The following is a 24012-nucleotide window of genomic DNA, read 5'->3' on the forward strand; positions in this document are numbered from 1 at the left end:
CACCTATAGTCCCAGCTACTCAGGAGGCTGACGCAGGAGGATCACCTGAGCCTGAGGAGGTCGAGGCTGCAGTGAGCCGTGATTGAGCCACTGCACTCCATCCTGGGCGGACAGAGTGAGAACTTGTCTCAAAAAAAAAGACATGCCAAGTTTGATTTAATCAGTCCTTTCACTAATGGACATTGAGGCTGTTTCCAGCTTTTTACTATTACAATGATGCAAGAATAATAAAGAGTAAATATATTACTATGACATAAACTTCTAAACACATTTCAAAAGTGAATTCTTTATCCACATGACCACTCTCTGAGGTAGATGTTATTATTATTTCCATTACAGGAACCAAGGAACAGAAGAGTTAAGTGGCTTATCCAAGATAATAGCTAAAAAGTATTAGCTTCAGTGTTCTATCTTAGGCAGGCTTTCACTCACTAAGTTGTGTTCCCTAATGCATATGCGTTATGCATATGAGCAAGTTTATCTGTTGAGTAAATTCCCAAAGACAAATTGTACGCAAGCTTAACATTTAGTAGACTAATTTTTTTTCTTTTTTTTTTTTTGAGACAGGCTCTTGCCGTGTCACCCAGGCTGGAATGCTGTGGCACCATCATAGCTCGCTGCAGCCTCGACCTCCTGGGCTCAAGTGATCCTCTGACTTCAGCCTCCCAAGTAGCTAGTGAAACCTTGCCTGTACAAAAGATACAAAAATTAGGCCAGTGGTTCATGCCACTGCACTACAACGTGGGCAACAGAGTGAGGCTCCATCACAAAAAAAAGAAAAGAAAAAAGAAAAACCAACAAAATTAGCTGAGTGTGGTGGCATGTGCCTGTAATCCCAGCTACTCAGGAGACTGAAGCGGGAGAAGCGCTTAAACCCAGGAACTCGAGGTTGCAGTGAGCTGAGATCGCACCACTACACTCCAGCCTGGGTGACAGAATGAGACACCATCTTAAAATTTTCAAAAAGGCCAGGCACGGTGGCTCCCGCCTGTAATCCCAGCACTTTGGGAGGCTGAGGCTGGTGCCTGAGGTCAGGAGTTTGAGACCAGCCTGGCCAACATGGTGAAACCCTGTCTGTACTTAAAATGCAAAAATTAACTGGGCGTGGTGGTGGGTGCCTATAATCCCAGCTACTCAGGAGGCTGAGGTAGGAAAATTGCTTGAACCTGGGAGACGGAGGTTGCAGTGAGCCAAGATCACGCCACTGCACTCCAGCCTGAGCGACGGAGCAAGACTCCGTCTAAAAAAAAAAAAGCCTGGCCAAAATGGTGAAACCTCCTCTCTACTAAAAATACAAAAATTAGCCGGGCATGGTGGCACACATCTGTAATCCCAGCTATTCCGGAGGCTGAGGCATGAGAATTGCTTTAACCCAGGAAGTGGAGGTTGCAGTGAGCTGAGATTGCACAACTGCACTCCAGCCTGGGCAACACAGACAGACCCTGTCTAAAAAAAAAAAAAAAAAAAGCAAAGAAATCTGCACATATGGGCACATTTTTAAAAATGTTTTCTTTTTAAAGTTTTTCCCCCGCGCCCCCCACCTGAAGCTGACAGTAGTTGATGGGCCATTTTTTTATTTTGAGACAGGGTCTTGCTCTGTCACCCATGTTGGAATGCCATGGCATGCTCTTTGCTCACTGCAGCCTCTATCTCCCCAGGCTCAGGTGATCCTCCCACCTCAGCCTCCAAGTAGCTGGAACTACAGGTGCTCGCCAGTACACCTGGCTAATTTTTTAACTTTGTGTAGAAACAAGATTTCACCACGTTGCCCAGCCTGGTCGGGAACTCCTGGGCTCAATCAATCCTCCTGCCTCAGTCTCCCAAAGTGTTAGGGTTACTGGCGACAGCCACCGAGCTCTGTGGCAATTTTTGATGGAAGTCCAAAGGCAAGTCAATGGGGGAAAGAATAATCTTTCAACAAGTGAAAAAATTTAGTGTCTTGGATTAGAAAAAAGATTTTTCTGATAAGAGACAAAAAGCACAAACCATAAAGGGACTGATACATGGGACTTCAGCAAAATTCATAACTCTTTCTCTCTTCAAAAGACAATGTTAAGAAAATGAAAGCACAAAGAGCCAGGGCAGCAGTGCTCACCCTAGTCCAAACTACTCCCAGCTACTAGGGAGGCTGAGGTAGGAGGATCACTTGAGCCCTGGAGTTGAAGGTTGTAGTGAGGTATGACTGTGCCTGCAAATAGCTACTGCATGCCAGCCTGGGCAACATAGCAAGACTCCATCTCTACAAATTTTTAAAAAGAGAAAGAAGATGAAAGCACAAACCACAGATTGGAGAAAATGCAAAATGAATATCTGATATCAGGTGTGTATCTAGAATATGTACAGAATTATCAAAATAATAAAACAACTTGATTTAAAAAAATCAACAAAATTGGCAAACCTTAATCTAGATTAACAAAAAAGAGAAGGGAGGGGATATCACTACTGACTACGGAAATCAAATGGATTATAAAGGAAAACTATAAACAACTGTATGCCAACAAATTAGATAATTTATATTAAATGGACAAATTCCTAGAAATTCACAAACTTCTGAAACTGATTCAAGAAGAAATATAAATTATGAATAGGCCTATAACAAGAAAATATAATAAATTAGTAATTTTAAAACTTCCTACACAGAAAGGTCCAGGCACAGATGGCTTCACTGGTGATTTTTTTAAATTAATTAATTAATTTATTTATTATTATTATTTTTTAGATGGAGCTTCACTCTTGTTGCCCAGGCTGGAGTGCAATGGTGACATCTTGGCTCAGTGCAACCTCCACGTCCCGGATTCAAGCAATTCTCCTTCTTCAGCCTCCTGAGTAGCTGGGATTACAGGCGCCCACCACCACACACAGCTAATTTTTTGTATTTTTAGTAGAGATGGGGTTTTACCTTATTGGCCGGACTTATCTTGAACTCCCAGCCTCAGGTGATCCGCCCACCTTGGCCTCCCAAAGTGCTGGGATTACAGGTGTGAGCCACCACACCTGGTGATTTTTTTTATTGTTTATAAAGAAAAGAGGTTTAATTGGCTCATGGTTCCACAGGCTATATAGGAAGCATGGCTGGGGAGGCCTGAGGGAAATTATAATCATGGTAGAAGGCCAAGGAGAAGCAGGCACGTCTTACATGGCTAGAGCAGGAAGAAGAGAGAGCCACTGGTGAATTTTATTAAATGTTTAAAAAAGAGCCAATACCAATTATTTTAAAATTTCTCCCAACAAATAGAAGATAAGGGAATAATTCCCAACATATATTAAAAAGTTTACATTCAGGATGAATTGCTGTTGGCCCAGCACAATGCCTCATGCCTGTAATCCCAGCACTTCGGGAGGCCAAGGCAGGCAGATCACCTGAGGTCAGGAGTTCGAGACCAGCCTGGCCAACATGGTGAAACCCCATCTCTACTAAAAATACAAAAATCAGCCAGGGATGGTGGCAGGCGCCTGTAATCTCAGCTACTCTGGAGGCTGAGGCAGGAGAATTGCTTGAACCCGAGAGGTGGAGGTTGCAGTAAACTGAGATTGTGCCACTGCATTCTAGCCTGGGCAACAGAGCAAGACTCCATCTCAAAAAAAAAAAAAAAAGGATGAATTCTGTTAAGTTGAAAAATAAACAAACAAATAAGGCTGGGCACGGTGGCTCATGCCTGTAATCCCAGCACTTTGGGAGGCTGAGACAGGCAGGTCACCTGAGGTCAGGAGTTCGAGACCAGCCTGGCCAACGTGGCAAAATCCCATCTCTACTAAAAATACAAAAATTATCTGGGTGTGGTGGTGGGAGCCTGTAATCCCAGCTACTTGGGAGGCTGATCCAGGAGAATCGCTTGAATCCACGAGGTGGAGGTTGCAGTGAGCTGAGATTGCCCCACTGCACTCCAACCGGGTGACAGAATGAGACTGTGTCTCAAAAAAAAAAGACCCGGCCGGGTGCAGTGGCTCATGACTTTAATCCCAGCACTTTGGGAGGCTGAGGTGGGTGGATCACGAGGTTAGGAGTTCGAGACCAGCCTGACCAACATGGTGAAACCCTGTCTCTACTAAAAATATAAAAATTAGCTGGGCCTGGTGGTGCATGCCTGTAATCCCAGCTACTCAGGAGGCTGAGGCAGGAGTATTGCTTGAACCTGAGAGGTGGAGGTTGCAGTGAGCCGAGATTGCGCCACTACACTCCAGCCTGGGCAATACAGTGAGACTCCGTCTCAAAAGAAAAGAAAAAAAGAAAAAGAAAAGAAATTAGCTGAGCATGGTGGTGCATGCCTGTAATCCCACCTACTCAGGAGGCTGAAGCAGGAGAATTGCTTGAACCCAGGAGGCAGAGATTGCATTGAGCCAAGATCGCACCACTGCACTCCAGCATAGGCAACAGAGCAAGACTCCATCTCACACACAAAAAAGAAAGCTATCCCATCTTCATGCATCAGAAAACTTAACATTGCTAAAATGGCAATACTTGCCAATTGATGTACGGTATTAGCACAATCCATATCATAAGTCCCAGCTGGCTTCCTTGTAGAAACTGACAAGCTAATCCTAAAATACATACGGAAATTCAAGGGACTCAGAACTGCCAAAACAAAGTTGCAGGACTCACATTTCTTGATTTTCAAACTTACTACTAATGCCACATTAAGACAGGGTAGTACTGGCATAAGAATAGACATATAGATTAATGGAATAGGATTGAGAGACCAAAAATAAGCCCTTATATTTATGACCGATTAATTTTCATAAGCTTGCCAAGACAACTGAATGTAGAAAGAACAATCTTTTTTGTTTGTTGTGTTTTGTTTTTGTTTTTTGTTTTTTTGTGTGTTTGTCTTTTTCTTTTTTTAATTATACTTTAAGTTTTGGGATACATGTGCAAAACGTGCAGGTTTGTTACATAGGTATACATGTGCCATGGTGGTTTGCTGCACCCATCAACCCATCACCTACATTAGGTATTTCTCCTAATGCCTGAAAGAACAATCTTTTAAACAAATAGTGCTGAAACAACTGGATAACTACACACAAAAGAATAAAGATGACGCCGGGCGCAGTGGCTCACGCCTGTAATCCCAGGACTTTGGGAGGCTGAGGCGGGCGGATCACCTGAGGTCGGGAGTTCAAGACCAACCTGACCAACATGGAGAAACCCCGTTTCTACTAAAAATACAAAATTAGCTGAGCGTGGTGACACATGCCTGTAATTCCAGCTACTCAGGAGGCTGAGGCAGGAGAATGGCTTGAACGCAGGAGGTGGAGGTTGCAGCGAGCCATGAGTATGCCACTGCACTCCAGCCTGGGCAACCAGAGCAAAACTCCATCTCAAAAAAAAAAAAAAAAAAAAAAGAATGAAGATAAATCCTTTCCTCACACATACACAAAAAGTAACTCTAAAGCTCTAAAGGATCACAGATCTAAATGTAACAGCTAAAACAATACATTCTTAGAAGAACATATAGGAGTAAACCTTCATCAGCCTTTGTGAGGCAAAGCCTTCTTAGGTATGACACCAAAAGCATAAGCAACTAAAGAAAAAAATAGATAAATCAGACTTCACCAAAATTTAAAAACTTTTGTGGTTCAATAGACACCCTTCAGACTGTGAAAAGACAACCTACACAATGGTAGAAAATATTTGTAAATTATATCTGATTAGAGTCTAGTAGTAGTAAGAACTCTTATAACTTAATCATAAAAAGATAAATAACCCTATTGAAAAATGGACAATGAAATTTAATGGACATTTCTTCAAAGAAGATATGCAAATTACCAATAAGCACATAAAAGATGCTCAACATCTTTAGTCATTAGGAAAAATGCAGATTAAAACCATCATGAGAGATTGTTTCACACCCACTAGAATGACTAAAAGCAAAAAGACAAACAATAACAGGTGTTGGTGAGGATGTGGATAAATTGGAACCCTTACACATAACTAGTGTTAATATAAAATGGTGTAGCCACTTTGAAAAACCACTTGGCAGTTCCTCAGAATGTTAAATATAGAGTACTATATGGCCCAGCAATTTCACTCCTAGTTCTATACCCATGAGAAATGAAAACATACGCCCATACAAAAACTTGTCCATGACTGTATATAGCATTATTCATAATTGCCCAGAATTGGAAATAATCCAAATGTTCATCAACTGATGAATGGTATAATTTTTTTTTTTTGAGTTGGAGACTCACTCTGTCACCCAGGCTGGAGTGCAGTGGCACGGTCTTGTCTCACTGCAACCTTCACCTCCCGGGTTCAAGCGATTCTTCCACCTCAGTCTCCTGAGTAGCTGGGATTACAGGCACTCGTCCACACCCAGCTAATTTTTGTATTTTTAGTAGAGATGGGGTTTCACCATGTTGGCCAGGCTGGTCTCAAACTCCCGACCTCAGGTGAGCCACCCACCTCAGCCTCCCAAAGTGCTGGGATTACAGGCATGAGCCACTGCACCCGGCCTGAATGGTATAAGATAATTGTGGTATGTCCATAAAACTAAATATTATTTGGCCATAAAAAGAATGCAGTACTGGCTGGGCGTGGTGGCTCACACCTGTAATCCCAGCACTTTGGGAGGCCGGGGTGGGCAGATCACCTGAGGTCGGGAGTTCGAGACCAGCCTGACCAACATGGAGAAACCCCATCTCTACTAAAAATACAAAATTAGCCAGATGTGGTGGCGCATGCCTGTAATCCCAGCTACTCGGGAGGCTGAGGCAGGAGAATTGCTTGAACCCAAGAGGCAGAGGTTGCGGTGAGCCGAGATTGTGCCATTGCACTCCAGCCTGGGCAACAAGACTGAAAATCCGTCTCAAAAAAAATTAAAATAAAACTTATTTTTAAAAAACATGTGCTCAGGTAACAAAAAAAGACAAAAAATACATGTACAATGCTGCTAAACTATTGCTTAACAAATATATGCCGAAAGTCTTTAAAAGCTGTATGTACAATTTGAGTACGTCTCAAGTAGCTGGGATTACAGGCACCTACCACCATGCCTGGCTAATTTTGTATTTTTAGTAGAGACAGGGTTTCCCCATGTTGGTCAGGCTGGCCTTGAACTCCTGACCTCAGGTGATCTGTCCGTCTCAGCCTCCCAAAGTGCTGGGATTACATGTGTGAGCCACCGTGCCCGGTCCAAAAATAAATTTTATATCCATGCCTCCACAGTTCTAAATTTTGGAAAAGTTCTGACAAAGAAATTAAGGTTATCTTAAAGGTTATCTTAAAGTTTTTTAAAGAGGACAGGTGGGAGTAAACCTTGAAATATTTTTAGGGTGAAGACTGCTGTTTTAAATACATGTTAGAGTTTTAAGTGAAGAAAAATTATTTTTGGTTTGCAAAAGCTATTTGATGTGCCTACTCTACCATAATAGATAATAGGCAAACTGACTTTAAAATTATAAATGTATTAATCTTTTTTTTTTTTTTTTGAGACGGAGTCTAGCTCTGTTACCCAGGCTGGAGTGCAGTGGTGTGATCTCGGCTCACTGCAACCTCCACCTCCTGGGTTCAAGCGATTCTTTTGCCTCAGCCTCCTGAGTAGCTGGGATTACAGGTACCTGCCACCACGCCTGGCTAATTTTTGTATTTTTAGTAAAGACGGCGTTTCACTGTGTTGGCTAGGCTGGTCTTGAACTCCTGACTTTGTGATCTGCCTGCCTCGGCCTCCTAAAGTGCTGGGATTACAAGCGTGAGCCACTTCACCCAGACTATGTATTAATCTTTTAAAATAATCTTAAATCCTTGAGCATCTAATGTGCACATAGCATTGACCTTATTTATAATCAGGAGAAATTTTAGAGCCTCAATTTTAAGTCTCGTATATTTCCCAGTATACCTAGATATGTTTACTTTTGGGGTATAAGTGGTTAAGGCAAATGTGAGCTGGATCTGGAGAAGAGAAAGAATAAAGAGGTTTGTCACTGCGAGGAAAGTGTTTATTACTTGTCTTTGTTGTTAATGCAGAATGATATTTAGACCCAGCAGTTTTTTGACCACTACCATGTCCCTTCGGTTATTCCAAGGTTGTAGGATATTAGGAAATAAAACCAAAATTATTTCACCAAGGTTATGAAGTTATGATGCAGCATGTTTTCATGGGGTTATAGGTAGGTAGCACCCATCTCAGAAAACCACCAGGAATAGGTAACAGTCCCCAGTAGTAGCTTTCTAAGCCCACAGGGCCATTCCTGTTGGTTTCCACTTCCATGACTTTGCTCCAGGAATTCCTTTGGCCTACAATGCCTGCTTGGTTTCTCAGTAATGAAAGCCTGCTTTTCTTTTGTTCTTTTTTTTTTTTTTTAATTATCAGGGATTTTATTGATTTTACAAAGGATGATGTAGTTTCACTGACACTGCAGTATAAGAAATATAACAGCAAAAAGATACTGCCTTCCACCTCCCCCAACCCCAAGAACTTTCAGTAATGGAATTTCAGACTAAACCTTTCCTTTTATTTTCTTATTTTCTCTTCTCTTCTCTTTTCCTTTTTTTTTTTGAAACGGGGTCTCACTCTGTCGCTCAGGCTGGAGTGCAGTGGTGCAATCTTGGTTCACTGCAACCTCCACCTCCCGGAGTGATTCAAGTGATTCTCCTGCCTCAGCCTCCCAAGTAGCTGGGACTACAGGTCCGCACCACAATGCCCAGCTAATTTTTGTATTTTTAGTAGAGACGGGATTTCACCATGTTGGCCAGGCTGGTCTCAAACTCCTAACCTCAGGTGATCAACCCACCTCGGCCTCCCAAGGTGCTGGGATTACATGAATGAGCCACCACGCCCAGCCAGACTAAACTTTTCTAAATGTCATGTGGAAGATAAAATTATTTGTACAAATGTTTTCATAAATATATTAAAGCATTTCAACACCTAGCAATCCACTACTAAAGACATTAATTTAAAAAAATTATTGCAATATTTGGTGCCATTATATAATAGAAAATAAGGTAAACATGCAGACTCTATATAGTCTAATTCAATTAACAAATATAAGGAAAACCTATTAGGTAAATTTCTGGCATTTTTGAAGAAACTAAATCAAGTTAACAGCACCCCATGGTCTCAATGTAACAGGAAAGGGAAGGGATGCTAAAACCCACCTCCTTTGATAACCTCCAAGTAGATGACCATCTGGCCTGATTTGCCTGGGATTGAGGGTTATCAGGATGTGGGACATTTAGTGTTAAAACCAGGGCAGTCCTGGCCCAGTAGGGACAGCTGGTCCTCTTCACCCCTCTAGTTCTTTTAAAAATGTGTGCAATTGGCCAGGCATGGTGGCTCACACCTGTAATCCCAGTACTTTGGGAGACCAAGACGGGTGGATTACAAGGTCAGGAGATCAAGACTATCCTGGCTAACATGGTGAAACCCCATCTCTACTAAAAATACAAAAAATTAGCTGGGTGTGGTGGCGGGCACCTGTAGTCCCAGCTACTAGGGAGGCTGAGGCAGGAGAATGGTGTGAACCTGGGAGGCGGAGCTTGCAGTGAGCCGAGATTGAGCCACTGCACTCCAGCCTGGGTGACACAGAGAGACTCCATCTCAAAAAAAAAAAAAAAAAAAAAATGTGTGCAATATCCACATTGCTTTATTCTGGGACTTTTCTGCTTGCATATAAGGCTCTCCAGGAAGTCACGAAGCTGCACGATGGCGGGGCTGGAGGAATCAGCCACATCTCCGGGGCATCCACCTCTTGCATTAGAGGTGTCTTCAACTCTATCTTCAGGTGTCCAGGCTGCCACCGGGTAGCTAACAAAGAAATGTCCTGGGTGACTTTTGTCTTTGGTACTCTGTGCTTTCCCTGTTGACATCCTCAGCTCCTACCTCCACAGGCCTCGCACTGTATTCCCTGTGGCTCATGCCCGTGGACACTCTCTACAGGGACTTGCTCTAAGCACACTGTTAACTAATTGACAAAAATGCCAGCTATTGGCCGGGTACGGTGGCTCACGCCTGTAATCCTACCAATTTGGGAGGCTGAGGCGGGCAGGTCACCTAAGGTCAGGAGTTTGAGACCAATCTGGCCAACATGGCGAAACCCTGTTTCTACTAAAAATACAAAAATTAGCCGGGCGTGGTGGCGGGCACTTGTAATCCCAGCTACTCGGGAGGCTGAGGCAGGAGAATTTCTTGAACCCAGGGGGCTGAGGATTCAGTGGGCCGAGATCGCGCCATTTCACTCCAGCTTGGGCAAAAGAGCGAAACTCCGTCTCAAAAAAAAAAAAAAGGCAGTTATTGAAGCTCAAAGTGTGACCTCTTCTAGGAGTGTTGAGAGGTTTTAAAAGGGCATTCTTAGACCTCAAAAATCTTTCAAAGACACAAAGCTAGACAGTAAAAATTGTTAGCTCTGTGAAAACCATTAGCTCTGTGAAAACCAAAGTGCAAAGCACTTAATAATAGCAATAGTTGTTTCTTACTGTGAACCATGTGTCAGGCACCATTCTAAATATTTCACAAACAATTCATATAGCAGCCCTGTGTGGTAGGTACTGAATCAAGCCAATTTCACAGGTAGAGACGCTGAGGCTGAGCTTGGTAATGGTCAGAGCTTGATTTGAACCCAATGCCATGCTTATATACCTCCAAAGTCAGGCTCTTTTTTACTTCACGATGAATAGTTTTTTTTTCTGATATCACACACACATACACACACTAAATATATATTATATATATAATGTATATATAATATATAATATATACATTATATATTATATATAATGTATATATAATATATAATGTATATATTATGTATATTATGGTATATTATATTATATATTATGTATATATTTATATATATATATGATTTTTGTAGAGAGAGACAGGGCTCACTCCATTGCCCAGGCTGGATTGCAGTGGTGCAATCATAGCTCACTCTAACCTCAAACTCCTGGGCTCCAGCAGTCCTCCTGCCTTAGCCTCCCAAGCAGCTAGGACTATAACTATGCTCATCCAATTTTTTTAAGAGACAGGGTCTTACTATGTTGCCCAGGCTGGTCTTGAACTCCTGGGCTCAAGCAATCTTCCAGCCTCAGCCTCCCAAAGTGCTGGGATTACAGGTATGAGTCACCATGCTGGGCCTCACATGTTAGGTTTTAATGAGGTCTCTTAGTTTGCCGCTAGGATCAAGTCCTCTCTCTTTTTTTTTTTTTGAGACGGAGTCTCGCACTGTGGCCCAGGCTGGAGTGCAGTGGTGCAATCTCAGCTCACTGCAACCACCGTCTCCCAACTTCCAGCGATTCTCTTGCCTCAGCCTCCCGAGTAGCTGGGATTACAGGTGCGTGCCACCACGCCCGACTAATGTTTTGTGTTTTTAGTAGAGACGGGGTTTCACTGTGTTAGCCAGGATGGTCTTGATCTCATGACCTTGTGATTCACCCACCTCAGCCTCCCAAAGTGCTGGGATTACAGTCATGAGCCACCATGCCCGGCCTCAAGTCCTCTCTCTTACCTCTCACTGATTCAGCCACATACAATTATTTTGATCACCTGCTATGCACTCATGGTGTTCTTGGCACTAGGAATCCTGCTGTGAGTGAAGCTGAGCTCCTGCTTGGGTAGAGCCTGGGCCACATGGGTCTCCCAGCTGTGCTTTGAAGTCACTGTCAAAAGTCCTGGGCACTGGAGAATTTCATGTGTCTGATGCTAAGGCAAGATGCCAAATTCCACATTTGCCTCCAACAGGAACAAATGTCAGTTTCCACCAAGCCCCACCTTGTTCAGGTGACTCCTGTTGTGAGTCTTTTCATACCATCTCCCCTTCACCCACAAGTGCCACCAACAGGCAGAGGTGGGGAGCTGGATTTGGAGATACTGGTCTGATCCTTAGGTGAACTCCTCTCCCCTGATGTTGCAGGAGAATGGGTGCTCAGATGGAGAATCAGCACTCTTCTCAGGATTGGAAGGTGCTGTGGCTGGGGGAGTCTGCATTATGTTCTGGGCTGTGAGCTTTTCCAGAATTCTGCTCCACAGGCACACATCTGCTGTGTATGTATTTCATGGTATAAATCAGATGTCCCTGAGTTCTCTAGTATTGAATGTCTATGTAAAAAGTGTCTAGCCCCAACTGAGGATGCTGGAAGTCTAGTCTGTTAGGAGGCCCCTGAATATGTGCTTGTCTTGTGTGACCTTCCAGGAGGTGACTCAGTTCTCTTTTGTTCTGTTTCTTGCTCTAGGCTATTGCTCCATTTTTTTGTAGGTCATCTCCTGCCACCTCTTCTCTAGGGTAATGCTGTTTGCAATACACAGTTCCTTGTCTTGGTTTCCCAAGCATCTTAGTTCTGAAAGTGAGATATGGGCTTGTCTGGGACGTGGGGGACAAAGATCAGGTGCCTCCACAAGTGACTCTCCTCAGCTCCCAGCCAGCTGACAACTGCATGGGCTGATGGTCTCTTTCTTTCCTTATCTGCATGCTGGTTTCCAGGACTTTGCGCACCCTGAAGGAGCCTCATATGACCCAGTAGTTTCATCCCTAGGCAGCTTTTATATCTTTTATCATTTTTCTAAGCTTAAGACCTCAGCCACGGTGGCTCACGCCTGTAATCCCGGCACTTTGGGAGGCCGAGGTGGGCGAATCACCTGAGGTCAGGAGTTCGAGACCAGCCTGACCAACATGGAGAAACCCCCTGTCTACTAAAAATACAAAATTAGCTGAGCGTGGTGGTGCATACCTGTAATCTCAGCTACTCCAGAGGCTAAGGCAGGAGAATCACTTGAACCCGGGAGGCAGAGATTGCAGTGAGCCGAGATCTCGCCACTGCACTGCAGCCTGGCAACAAGAGAAAAACTCTGTCTTTAAAAAAAAAAAAAAAAAAAAAAAAAAAGACTCCTTTTCTTTCCTCATTAATTTGGCGGCCACGTCTGTCCGGAACTTGTGGGACGTCTTCATCAGGTTGGCAGATACTCCAGCATGGCCTGCAGGCCGCCGAGGCCACCATCCACAGGCTCAAGGGCTCCGTGGTCGCTCCTTCGTGCTCCCGCCTCCAGAGGGAGCCAGACAGTGCATCCTTGCAGTGGACGCCGCCCGCCCGCAAAAGCCTGTTTTTCAATGACTGCCTCTACCTCTGAACCTCAGCTTAGATTTCTCTCTCTCTCTCTCTCCCTCCCTCTCCCTCTCTCTCCCTCTCCCACCGCCCCCCCCTCTCTTTTTAAGACAAAGTCTCGCTCTGTCACCCAGGCTGGAGTGCAGTGGCGCGATCTCGGCTCACGGCAAACTCCGCTTGCCGGGTTCAAGAGATTCTCCTGCCTCAGCCACCCAAGCAGCTGGGAATACAGGCACCTGCCACCACGACCGGCTAATTTTTTTTTTTTTTTGGAAGAAAATGACTTTATTCTAATTAACTCACAAAGAATAAAATCATAACAGCTAGTTTAAGGAGGCCACACAAACATTTGCCCTGTCACAGATTCTACAGAGTAGGAACACTCCCCTTCCATTTCAATTCTGAAGCAAGGAAGCTAGGAATGACAGGAGAGGTTTAACTCATGGTTACACTTTATACCCTCACTATCAATTCTATTTTTATACTAAATTAACTTAGTTATGAGAGCTGATTTTCCATCTCTCCAGGTTGAACTTCTTGATTAGGCCAATCCGTTTGCAAGTCGGCACTGTTTCAGCACCTCATTGAAACCCTCACAGAGCTTGATGTCACCCTGGTTCTGGGCACACTCCAGAAACTGATCTCATAGAAGCAAGGCTGCTGCTGCTGTGCCGGCTGGGTTCCCTGAGGCTCCTGGTAAGTGATGTCAGGCCTCGCAGGCTCAGCATTACTTCCTCCACTGAAGCCCCCAGTAATGGCGTGACCCACAGCAGAGCCCACAGCCACGCCAGCTGCGGTGGTTGCCATCTGGGCCATCAGACCTGGCTGCCGGGGCGCAGCAGCAGAAGAGCCAACTACAGATGGGGGTGCCGCTGCTGGTGGCTGAACGACTGGTACTGGCCTGGGTGCAGCTCTCATCTGAGGGGGCCCGGCTGGCCGGAGGGGCCATGCGGGAGGTGCGGCTTCGGCTTCCACGCGGCATCCTAGGTACGCGACGGCTCGGCCTCCGGACGTGTGACGACCGGCTAAATTTTGTATTTTTAGCGGAGATGGGGTTTCACCATGTTGGCCAGGCTGGTCTCAAACTTCTGACCTCAGGTGATCCACCCACCTCGGCCTCCCAAATTGCTGGGTTAACAGGCGTGAGCCACCGCACCCGGCCCGATCTACCCTTCTCTTACAGGATTCCTAGAGACTTAATATTTTGGTTTTGGTTTGTTTCTTTTTTGAGACAGGGTCTCCACTCCGTCGCCCAGGCTGGAGTGCAGTGGTCACTGTAGCCTGGATCTCCCAGGCTCACGGGATCCTCCCACCTGACGGCCTCCCGGCCTCCTGGGTAGCTGGGACTACAGGTACGCACCACCACACCCGCTACTTTTTAATTTTTTTTTTTTTTTTTTTTTTTGAGACGGAGACTCGTTCTGTTGCCCAGGCTGGAGTGCAGTGGCACGATCTTGGCTCACTGCAAGCTCCGCCTCCCGGGTTCACGCCATTCTGCCTCAGCCTCCTAAGCAGCTGGGACTACAGGCACCCGCCACCACGCCCGGCTAATTTCTTGTATTTTTAGTAGAGAAGGGTTTTCACCGTGTTAGCCAGGATGGTCTCGATCTCCTGACCTCGTGATCCGCCCGCCTCGGCCACCTAAAGTGCTGGGATTACAGGCGTGAGCCACCGCACCCGGCCCTACTTTTTAAATTTTTTGTAGAGCGGGGTCTCACTATGTTGGTCATGCTGGTCTCGAATTCCTGGCCTCAAGCGATCCTCCCGCCTTGGCCTCCCAAAAGCTGGGATTACAGGTGTGAAACCCCGCGCCGGTCTGAACCTCAATGTTTGAACCACCAAATTTTACCTGTATTGACACAGGCCCCGTCTTGTTGTTTTTCTAAATCTCATGTCATTGTTTGCATATTGGTTACCTGTGGTTGGCTTTGGAGCTGAAGGTGGACAGAGCTAACATCAGGTTGCACACAGGAACAGAGTGAGGTCGCGAAAAAGTAGCGCGAGCTGCCTCGAGGGCCCAGGGCGACCTCACCGGCGTTTCCTGTCTGGGACTGCGCCCACGCGGTCACGTGGTGGCCCGGCGGACGCGCGGCGGCAGCGGCGCACGCGCACGGAGAGGAGGCTACTTGCCAGGTGAGCGAGCTGAGTGGGGCGCCGGGGCGGTAGGAGGGCGCTGTTCGCTGAGCTGGAGTCCGGGCTCCGGTCCCCGCCACGGACCTTCAGAGGGTACCCGGGGTCAGACCTGGCAGGTGGGAACCGGGAGTGGGGAGGACCCAGGGCAGGGGCGGGATGCGCATATTCGTGGAAACTCTGCAGGTTGTGGACAAACTGCCCAAATCCTTTTCCCTGAATGCCAGTTTAGTGGCCTCGTCTGATAAGAAAAAAATAAGAAATAGATTTCAGAGACCCTATTTCTCTCTCTCTGCCTCTCCACCTGCTTTACTTTTTTTTATCTTCTGTTAATTTTGAGCCTTACAAAACTATAGCGCCAGTATCCTGGTTTGGATCCTGAAACAGAAAAAGAACATTAGTGGAAAAAATAATAAAGGCTGTGGTTTAGTTAATAGCACGTACCCATGTTAATTTCTTAATTTTGACAAGTTGTACACAAACGTTGACATTAGAGGAATTTGGGTAAAAGGTACACAGGAATTCTTAGTACTATCTTTGCAATTTACTGTACATCTAAAATTATTCTAAAATGAAAAGTTAAGAAACAAAATCCTAAAGCAAAGTGCAGCAGGCCATTGTTCACCAGGGAGGGCTCAAGTTAGTTCCTCTTTGTCAGGGAGTTAGGCATGTTTGACCAACTTGTTTGCTAAGGCAGAGTTGTCAGGCTACTGAATGTAGATTCTTCTGTCCAAAGGTTTCCGAGCAGGAATCGGTTTTCTCTTTCGATTCTGTCAAATATCTTTGGAACACCTGTTGTGCATAAGCAAATGAGACACACAGTCTCTGCATAAGGGAATATACAGTCAGTCTAGGTCAGGTAGGAAGTAAGCACTATTAAAAAGATTCAGTAAAACCTCCCAGAACTGGGAAGACTCAGATGTGGAAGAAATCACATCTGGTCCAAGGGAGTCAGGAAGGCTACTGGAGGGAGTGCTGTCCTGAACTGAAGGGGCTCTGAGAGGAGACAGCATTCCTGGGGTAAAGAATGGCGCCAATAGAGGCTTGCAGGTGACCAAGCTGAGCTGAGGGAGGAGCCCTGGGAGCAAGTGCAGTTCCTCTTACGTGGAAGCGCAGAGTACATCCAGGGAGTACTGCCAGATGAAACTGGAGGTGAAAACTGTAGCTTTGTTGTAGAAAACAGGGTGACACTTCAGTTGGATACATTATTTTTATTTTTATTTTTTTGAAACGGAGTTTCGGCTGGGCGCAGTGGCTCACGCCTGTAATTCCAGCACTTTGGGAGACCGGTGGGCAGATCTCCTGAGGTCTGGAGGTCTAGACCAGCCTGGCCAACATGGTGAAACTCCGTCTCTACAAAAATACAAAAATTAGCCGGGCATGGTGGTGGGCGCCTGTAATCTCAGCTACTGGGGAGGCTGAGGCAGGAGAATCGCTTGAACCCAGGAGGTCTAGGTTGCAGTGAGCCGAGACTGCACCATTGCACTCCAGCGTGGGTGACAGACAATAGTGCTGTCTCAGCTCACTGGAACCTCCACCTCCCAAGTTCAAGCGATTCTCCTGCTTAGCCTCCCAAGTAGTTGGGATTAAAGGCGCCCGCCGCCATACCTGGCTAATTTTTGTATTTTTAGTAGAGACGGGGTTTCACCATGTTGGCCAGGCTGGTCACGAACTCCTGACCTCAGGTGATCTGCCTCCCAAAGTGCTCGGATTACATGTGTGAGCCACTGTGCCCAGCCTAAATTTTTTTTAAAAAGGAAAACAGGGTGACATTGACTACAATTATACATGCCTTGGGAGCCATGGAATGTTTTACAGCAAGAGAGAGACATCATTCGGTTTGCACTTGGATATTATTGACTTGGCAGCAGTATGTAGGTTGGCTTGAAGTAGACCAATTAGGGAATTATCAGGCTAGCCTTGGGGAATTGAAGAGAAGTTCCACCAGGGCAGTGAAATTAATGTGCAAAGAATGACGTGGTTTGGGGAGATTTTTGTGGGTCTAGAAGACCTAGCAACTGAAGGCATGTGAAGACCAAAGAGGAAAAAACAATTCCAAAGTTTTGCTCCTGAGTGTTTTGGAGCATAGTTGATGCATTTGCAGAAATAGAGGACTCAGAGGGAAACCTGGATTGGGGGCTGGGAGGATAGTGAATTTTTTTTTTTTTAGATGGAGTCTTGCTCTGTCACCCAGGCTGGGGTGCAGTGGTGCAATCTCGGCTCACTGCAATGTCTGCCTCCCGGGTTCAAGCGATTCTCCTGCCTCAGCCTCCCGAGTAGCTGGGACTACAGGTGCACACCACCATGCCCAGCTAATTTTTGTATTTTTAGCAGAGACGGGGTTTCACTATGTTGGCCAGGCTGGTCTCGAACTCCTGACCTCATGATCCGCCCACCTCAGCCTCCAAAGTGCTGGGATTACAGGCATGAGCCACCGTGCCCGGCGGTGAATTTGTTTTTGAGCAAGATGTGCTTGGATTGCTGGTGGAATATCCAGTTGGAGATGTGTATTTAAGAGTAGTAAAAGAAGCCAAACATTTACAAAAGGGACAGGAAAAAGAAAAAGAGCCTTAGAGGACAGATATGAGAAGATATGAATCAGGGAAGGAGGAGGATCAGATTTCTATTTCTAGGGGCTTCAGGAGTCAGGTGGACCTGGACTTAGTGAGTCAGTAGGGTCACAGCTCCTGCAAAAGTAGAGGAGACTGAGGAATGAAACTTGATCTTGGATTTATCTATGAGGAAGTCACTGGTCATCTTTTAAAGAGTTATTTTAGTGGAAAAGTGAGATGACTGCTAACAGACTGTAATCTATTCATCCTACAGCCTTTCCCAAGTGGCCAGAGGACTGGACAAAGAGCCAGAAATATTGTTTCTAGTCCTGGCTCTGCTGCTAATTACCATTGTATTTGGGGCAAGTCATGTATGCCTGGGCTGGAATAGAAAAAAATACATCCGAGCCGGGCTCGGTGGCTCATGCCTGTAATCCCAGCACTTTGGGAGGCCGAGGCAGGTGGATCATCTGAGGTCAGGAGTCCGAGACCAGCCTGGCTAACATGGTGAAATCCCATCTCTACTAAAAATACAAAAATTAGCTGGGTGTGGTGGCAGGCACCTGTAATCCCAGCTACTCAGGAGGCTGAGGTGGGAGAATCACTTGACCCAGGAGGCAGAGTTGCAGTGAGCCGTGATCACGCCATTGCACTCCAGCCTTGGTGACAAGAGCAAAATTCCATCTCAAAAAAAAAAAAAAAAAAAAAAAGACTTGAATCCTGGCTGGGCATGGTGGCTCACACCTGTAATCTCAGCACTTTGGGAGGCCGAGGCAGAAGGATTGCTTGAGCCCAGGAGTTTGAGACCAGCCTGGGCAATATAAGGAGACCTCGTCTCTACAAAAAATACAAAAATTAGCCTCTACAAGAACAAAAAAACTAGCCAGGTGTGGTGGCACATGCCTCTAGTCCCAGCTACTCGGGAGGCTGAGATGGGAGGGTCACTTGAGCCCAGAGGTCGAGGCTGCAGTGAGCTGTCACTGCACTCCAGCCTGGTCAACAGACTGAGACTCTGTCCATATAAAAATAAATACTTTAATCCTAAAAGTTGACACATCTATTTTAGACAGCATATATTGATATGTTGGTTCAAGTCGTCTTTTAAAAGTCAAAGGTAGGCCAGGCGTGGTGGCTCACGCCTCTAATCCCAGCACTTTGGGAGGCCGAGGCCAGCGGATCATGAGGTCAGGAGATTGAGACCATCCTGCTTAACACGGTGAAACTCCGTCTCTACTAAAAATACAAAAAATTAGCCGGGCGTGGTGGCGGACACCTGTAGTCCCAGCTACTCAGGAGGCTGAGGCAAGAGAATGGTGTGAACCCAGGAGGCGGAGCTGGCAGTGAGCTGAGATGGCGCCACTGCACTCCAGCCTGGGTGACAAAGCGAGACTCCATCTCAAAAAAAAAAAAAAAGTCAAACGTATAAAGTATGAAGGAACCTCCGTGTTTATCTATTCAAGATTACCATATAGTACAGAATCAGCTGTAGATATTCTTAGATTTTGTGGTACTGTTAAAATACAATATTATAAAAATGGTATATGGAAAAATACTCTAATCCTACTAATTTATTTTTATCTTTTGTTTTTCTTCTAATCTTTGTTCCTAGTACAGACAACTTTGAATTCTGCTTTTTATGTTTTACACTTGTATATGTGAGCATTTATCATGTTGCTGCCTAGTCTATACTACATAGTATTTTTATTTTTATTTTTATTTTTTGAGATGGGGTTTCACTCTTGTTGCCCAGGCTGGAGATTATTCTTAAACTATGTTAAATACACTATAACTCTAATACTTATTTAATTAATTTTGTTTAATTACATAGTATTTTATAAAGTTGTTAACCCAAGATTTAACTATTTCTTTATTGTTCAACATATTTTATTATTTTCTAATTTTTTCCAATTAGAAATTAAATGGTAGAGTAAATTGCTGAATGGATTGAACATAAAACAGGCATAAATACAGACTCATTTTAATTTAAAAAATTAGAACAAAAAAAGTCCAGGCTTGGTGGCTCACGCCTATAATCCCAGCACTTTGGCAGACAGAGGTGAGCAGATGGCCTGAGGTCAGGAGTTTGAGACTAACCTGGCCAACATGGTGAAACCTTGTCTCTACTAAAATACAAAAATTAGCTGGGCATGGTGGCCGGTGCCTACAATGCCAGTTACCTGGGAGGCTGAGGCACAAGAATTGCTACAACCTGGGAGGCGGAGGTTGCAGTGAGCTGAGATTGCGCCATTGCACTCCAGCCCTCAATAAAACCAAAAGGACACTTTTATTCCTAGCAAAACCTAATAGTCTGGAGAACATGTTCCATGGAGCACACTTTGGAAAATGCTGATACAGAAACAATTTTAGAGCTCTGAAGAACCAAAAATCTAGTCCCCTAAATTGACAATTGAAGAAAATAGTATTCAAATTCAATAAACATTGATTTGGCTACCATAGTTGATTTCAAATATATCAGTGTTGCCCAAAAATGTCCCGATAAAGTAGTTATGCTTAAACCCCTGTTAAGAAATAAAACAGGCTCTAAGAAGTTAAATGACTTACCCAAGATCAAAAAGTGGCAAGTGGTGAAGTGAGATTTGAACCCAGACCTCTCGAGTCAGTGCCTTCTCCGTTAACACATCCTGCTGCTTCCCTGGTCATCAACCCTGAATACATTAAACTGGTTGCATAGTTTAGTGACTTCAAATATTTTCACTTTCTTGGAAGTAATGTGTTTCAAAAGTGAAGTTTAATTTGTATGGTATTTCATGTTACCTTACTATCAGCATATAAAAAGTGGGAGAATAGGCCAGGCGGGGTGGCTCATGCCTGTAATCCCAGCACTTTGGGAGACCGAGGCGGGCAGATCATGAGGTCAGGAGATCGAGACCATCCTGGCTAACACGGTGAAACCCCATCTCTACTAAAAATACAAAAAATTAGCCGGGCGTGGTGGTGGGCACCTGTAGTCCCAGCTGCTCAGGAGGCTGAGGCAGGAGACTGGCATGAACCTGGGAGGCGGAGCTTGCAGTGAGCCGAGATCTCGCCAGGGCACTCCAGCCTGGGCGACAGAGCAAGACGCTGTCTCAAAAAAAAAAAAAAAAAAAAAAAAAAAAAGTGGGAGAATATACAGTCAGCAGTCCCTGAAGTTACATTTTATTTTATTTATTTTTAGAGACAGGGTCTTGCTCTGTTGACCAGACTAGAGTGCAGTGGCGTGATCACAGCTCACTGCAGCCTTGACTTCCCACCTCAGGCTCCCGTGTAGCTTGGGACTACAGGTGTGCCACCACCATGCCCAGCAATTTTCTTTTTTTCCTTTTTTTGTAGACATGAGGTCTCACTGTGTTGCCCAGGCTGGTCTGAACTACTAGGCTCAAGCAGTCCTCCTTCTTTGGCCTCACAAAGTTCAGGGATTACAGACGTGAGCCACCATTCCCAGCCTGAAGTTAAGTTTAAGAAACAGTAGGCAGGGATAAAAAACAAACAAAACAACAACAAAACCTCATTATATTCAACTCTGAATAGCAGGAAGCCGTACCCATGATGCCTGAATTTATGTGGTGCATTGAAAAATATTCTTAGCTAACTCTACAATTGCTTACTCTTTCCTTTTACAGCTTTTCCCCCTTATATTGACCAATTCCATTTTCTTCTCTGCTGCCTGCCTAATCCTGACCACACCCTTCTTAACACAGGCCAGAGGTTGCCCTTAACAAGCAGGAGTCTACAGCACTAGAGGTAAAACACAGCCTCTCAAGGGATTATTCTTTGATTCAATAAGTATCTTCTTATCTACCTTGACAAAATAGGTAAATCTCCTTTTTAAGGAAATAATCTTGTAAAAGAACCAAGATGATTTTATAAAAATCTGGGAAAAAATGGATCCAGAATCTGTTAGATGTTGCTCAAACTAGATATTTTAGACTTTTACTTTAAGTTCTATTTGAAGTCATAAATAATAGAAACTTGGTATACTCTGATGTTAATTTCATTGAAATTCTCCAAATAATACAAAACAGTGGCTAAGAGTGTTGGCTCTGACATCAGATATCTGGATTAAAAATCTGTCTCTGGGCCAGGGGTGGTAGCTCATGCCTATAATCCCAGGACTTTGGGAGGCTGAGGTGGAAGGATCCCGTGAGGTCAGAAGTTCAAGACTGGCTGGCCCGAGACCCTGTTTCTACAAAATGAATTAAAAATTAGCCTGGCAAGGTGGTACACATCTGTAGTCCCAGCTACTTTGGAGACTGAGGTAGGAGAATCACTTGAGCCTAAGAGGTCGAGGCTGCAGTGAGCTGTGGATGCCATCACTGCACTTCAGCCTAAGCAATGAGCAACAGAGTGAGATGCTGTCTCTCTTTTTTTTTTTTTTTGAGACAGAGGGTTTCGCTTTTTCACCCAGGTTGGAGTGCAGTGGCACGATCTTGGCTCACCGCAACATCCACCTTCTGGTTTCAAGTGATTCTCCTGCCTCAGCCTCCCAAATAGCTAGGATTACAGGCACCTGCCACCACACCTGGCTAATTTTTGTATTTTTAGTAGAGATGAGGTTTCACTATGTTGGCCAGGCTGGTCCTGAACTCTTGACCTCGTGATCTGCCCACCTCGACCTTCCAAAGTGCTGGGATTACAGACGTGAGCCACTGTGCCCAGCCCGAGACCCTGTCTCTTAAAAAAAATCCATCTCCACTTCTGGTTGACTGTGTTACTCAGTCTCTGTCTGCTTCAGTTTAATTTTCGTACTTAATAATGGTATTTTCTTGCAGAGTGTTTGTAAAGAATAAATATAATCTAAGGCACTTAAAACTGTCTAGCACATGGAAAGCAGGCAACAAGTGCTAGGTATTATTACATCTTTTTTTTTTTTTTTTTTTGAGACAGAGTCTCACTCTGTTGCCCAGGCTGTAGTGCAGTGGTGCAAGCTCGGCTCACTGCAACCCCTGCCTCCCGGGTTCAAGCCATTCTCCTGCCTCAGCCTCCCAAGTAGCTGGGACTACAGGCATGCACCACCACACCTGGCTAATTTTTTGTATTTTTTAGTAGAGATGGGGTTTCACCATGTTGGCCAGGCAGGTCTTGAATTCCTGACCTCAGGTGATCTGCCCACCTTGGCTTCCCAAACTGCTGAGATTGCAGGCATGAACCACCACACCCAGCCTAATGAGTTTTGATAAGTGGCCACTCTGGTGAAGATATAGAAGTTTTCCATTACCCCAGAAAACTTCCCTCCTGCCCTTTGTGGTCATTTCTCCCATGCCAAGCAACCATTAATTTGTTTACCGTCATTGTATGTTAGTTTTCCCAGTATTTCATACAGTATGTGCTGTTGTTTATTTATTTATTGTTTTAATTAGTGATGGGGATCTCGCTATGTTGCCCAGGCTGGTTTCGAACTCCTGGTCTCAAGTGATTCTCACACCTCAGCCTCCCAAAATGCTGGGATTACAGGTGGGAGCTACCACATCTGGCCTAGTATGTGCTTTTTTGTTAGCGTAATGTCTGGGAAATTCATTGCATATATCGGAAATGCATTGCATGTGTAATGCATATGTCAGAAATGCGTTGTTCTTTACTGACAAATATATTCTGTTGTATGGACAGACCACAATTTCTTTGTTTTACTGCAGATGGACACTTGGGTTGTTTCCAATTTTTGACAAATTGAGTGATGTATGAATATTCATGCACACATCTTTGTATGGACATAGGGTTCTGTTTCTCTTGAGTAAATCCTGAAGAATGTAGTTGCTAGTTCACATGTTTGTAAGAAGCTATCAAATTGTTTTCCACAGTGGTTGTACCATGTTTTACTCACATTACCAATGTATGAGAGTTTCAGTTACTCCACATCCTCAGCAGCACTTGGAATTGTCAGTGCGGTGAGGTGGAATCTCACTGTGGTTTAAGTTATAATTGCCTGATAACTAATGATGCTGAGCATCTTTCCATCCATGTATCTTTTTTGATGACATATCTGTTCAAATCTTTTAAGGGTATTTGTTTTTAACATTGAAAATATATGGCATTTTGACCCTAAAAATGACAGAAATTCCTTAATACATGGTCAGATTTATTTGGTATCTACATAAGGTTTAATAGTGGAAGAATAGAGAGATCTCCACAACAAATGCAAGACTGAGATTAAATGTCTTTCGAAGTTTTGGAAGCAACTACTCAAACAGCAGGATATTTAGAGAAAAATGTTAGACATGTTTATACCCCCACACCCCACTTTCTTTTTTAATGAGCCTTGAGAGAAGGATGAAATATTTCTAAATAGCTATAGCAAAGCAGCTG

At 44.6% G+C, this 24012-nt stretch overlaps 1 protein-coding gene and 1 pseudogene across 24 annotated transcripts in view; one reads left to right on the forward strand and one right to left on the reverse strand.

Moving 5' to 3' along the window:
- Positions 1–13420: 13420 nt before the first annotated feature.
- Positions 13421–14084, reverse strand: LOC101059135 (coiled-coil-helix-coiled-coil-helix domain-containing protein 2-like; annotated as a pseudogene).
- Positions 14085–15090: 1006 nt separating this feature from the next.
- CCDC125 (coiled-coil domain containing 125) overlaps positions 15091–24012 on the forward strand; it is a 52147-nt gene continuing 43225 nt past the window's right edge. For 7 of the 24 annotated variants that reach the window (XR_010156906.1, XM_063810408.1, XM_016953208.4 and 4 more), the window contains exon 1: positions 15155–15279. The gene's annotated coding sequence lies outside the window, so the exon portion shown is untranslated. Of the gene's footprint in view, positions 15280–24012 lie in introns of all 24 variants that reach the window. The other 17 variants (XR_010156907.1, XM_063810409.1, XM_063810410.1 and 14 more) reach the window with 10 other exon arrangements.

Source organism: Pan troglodytes, chromosome 4 (genome assembly GCF_028858775.2).
Source record: "Pan troglodytes isolate AG18354 chromosome 4, NHGRI_mPanTro3-v2.0_pri, whole genome shotgun sequence".
NCBI classification, from domain to species: domain Eukaryota; kingdom Metazoa; phylum Chordata; class Mammalia; order Primates; family Hominidae; genus Pan; species Pan troglodytes.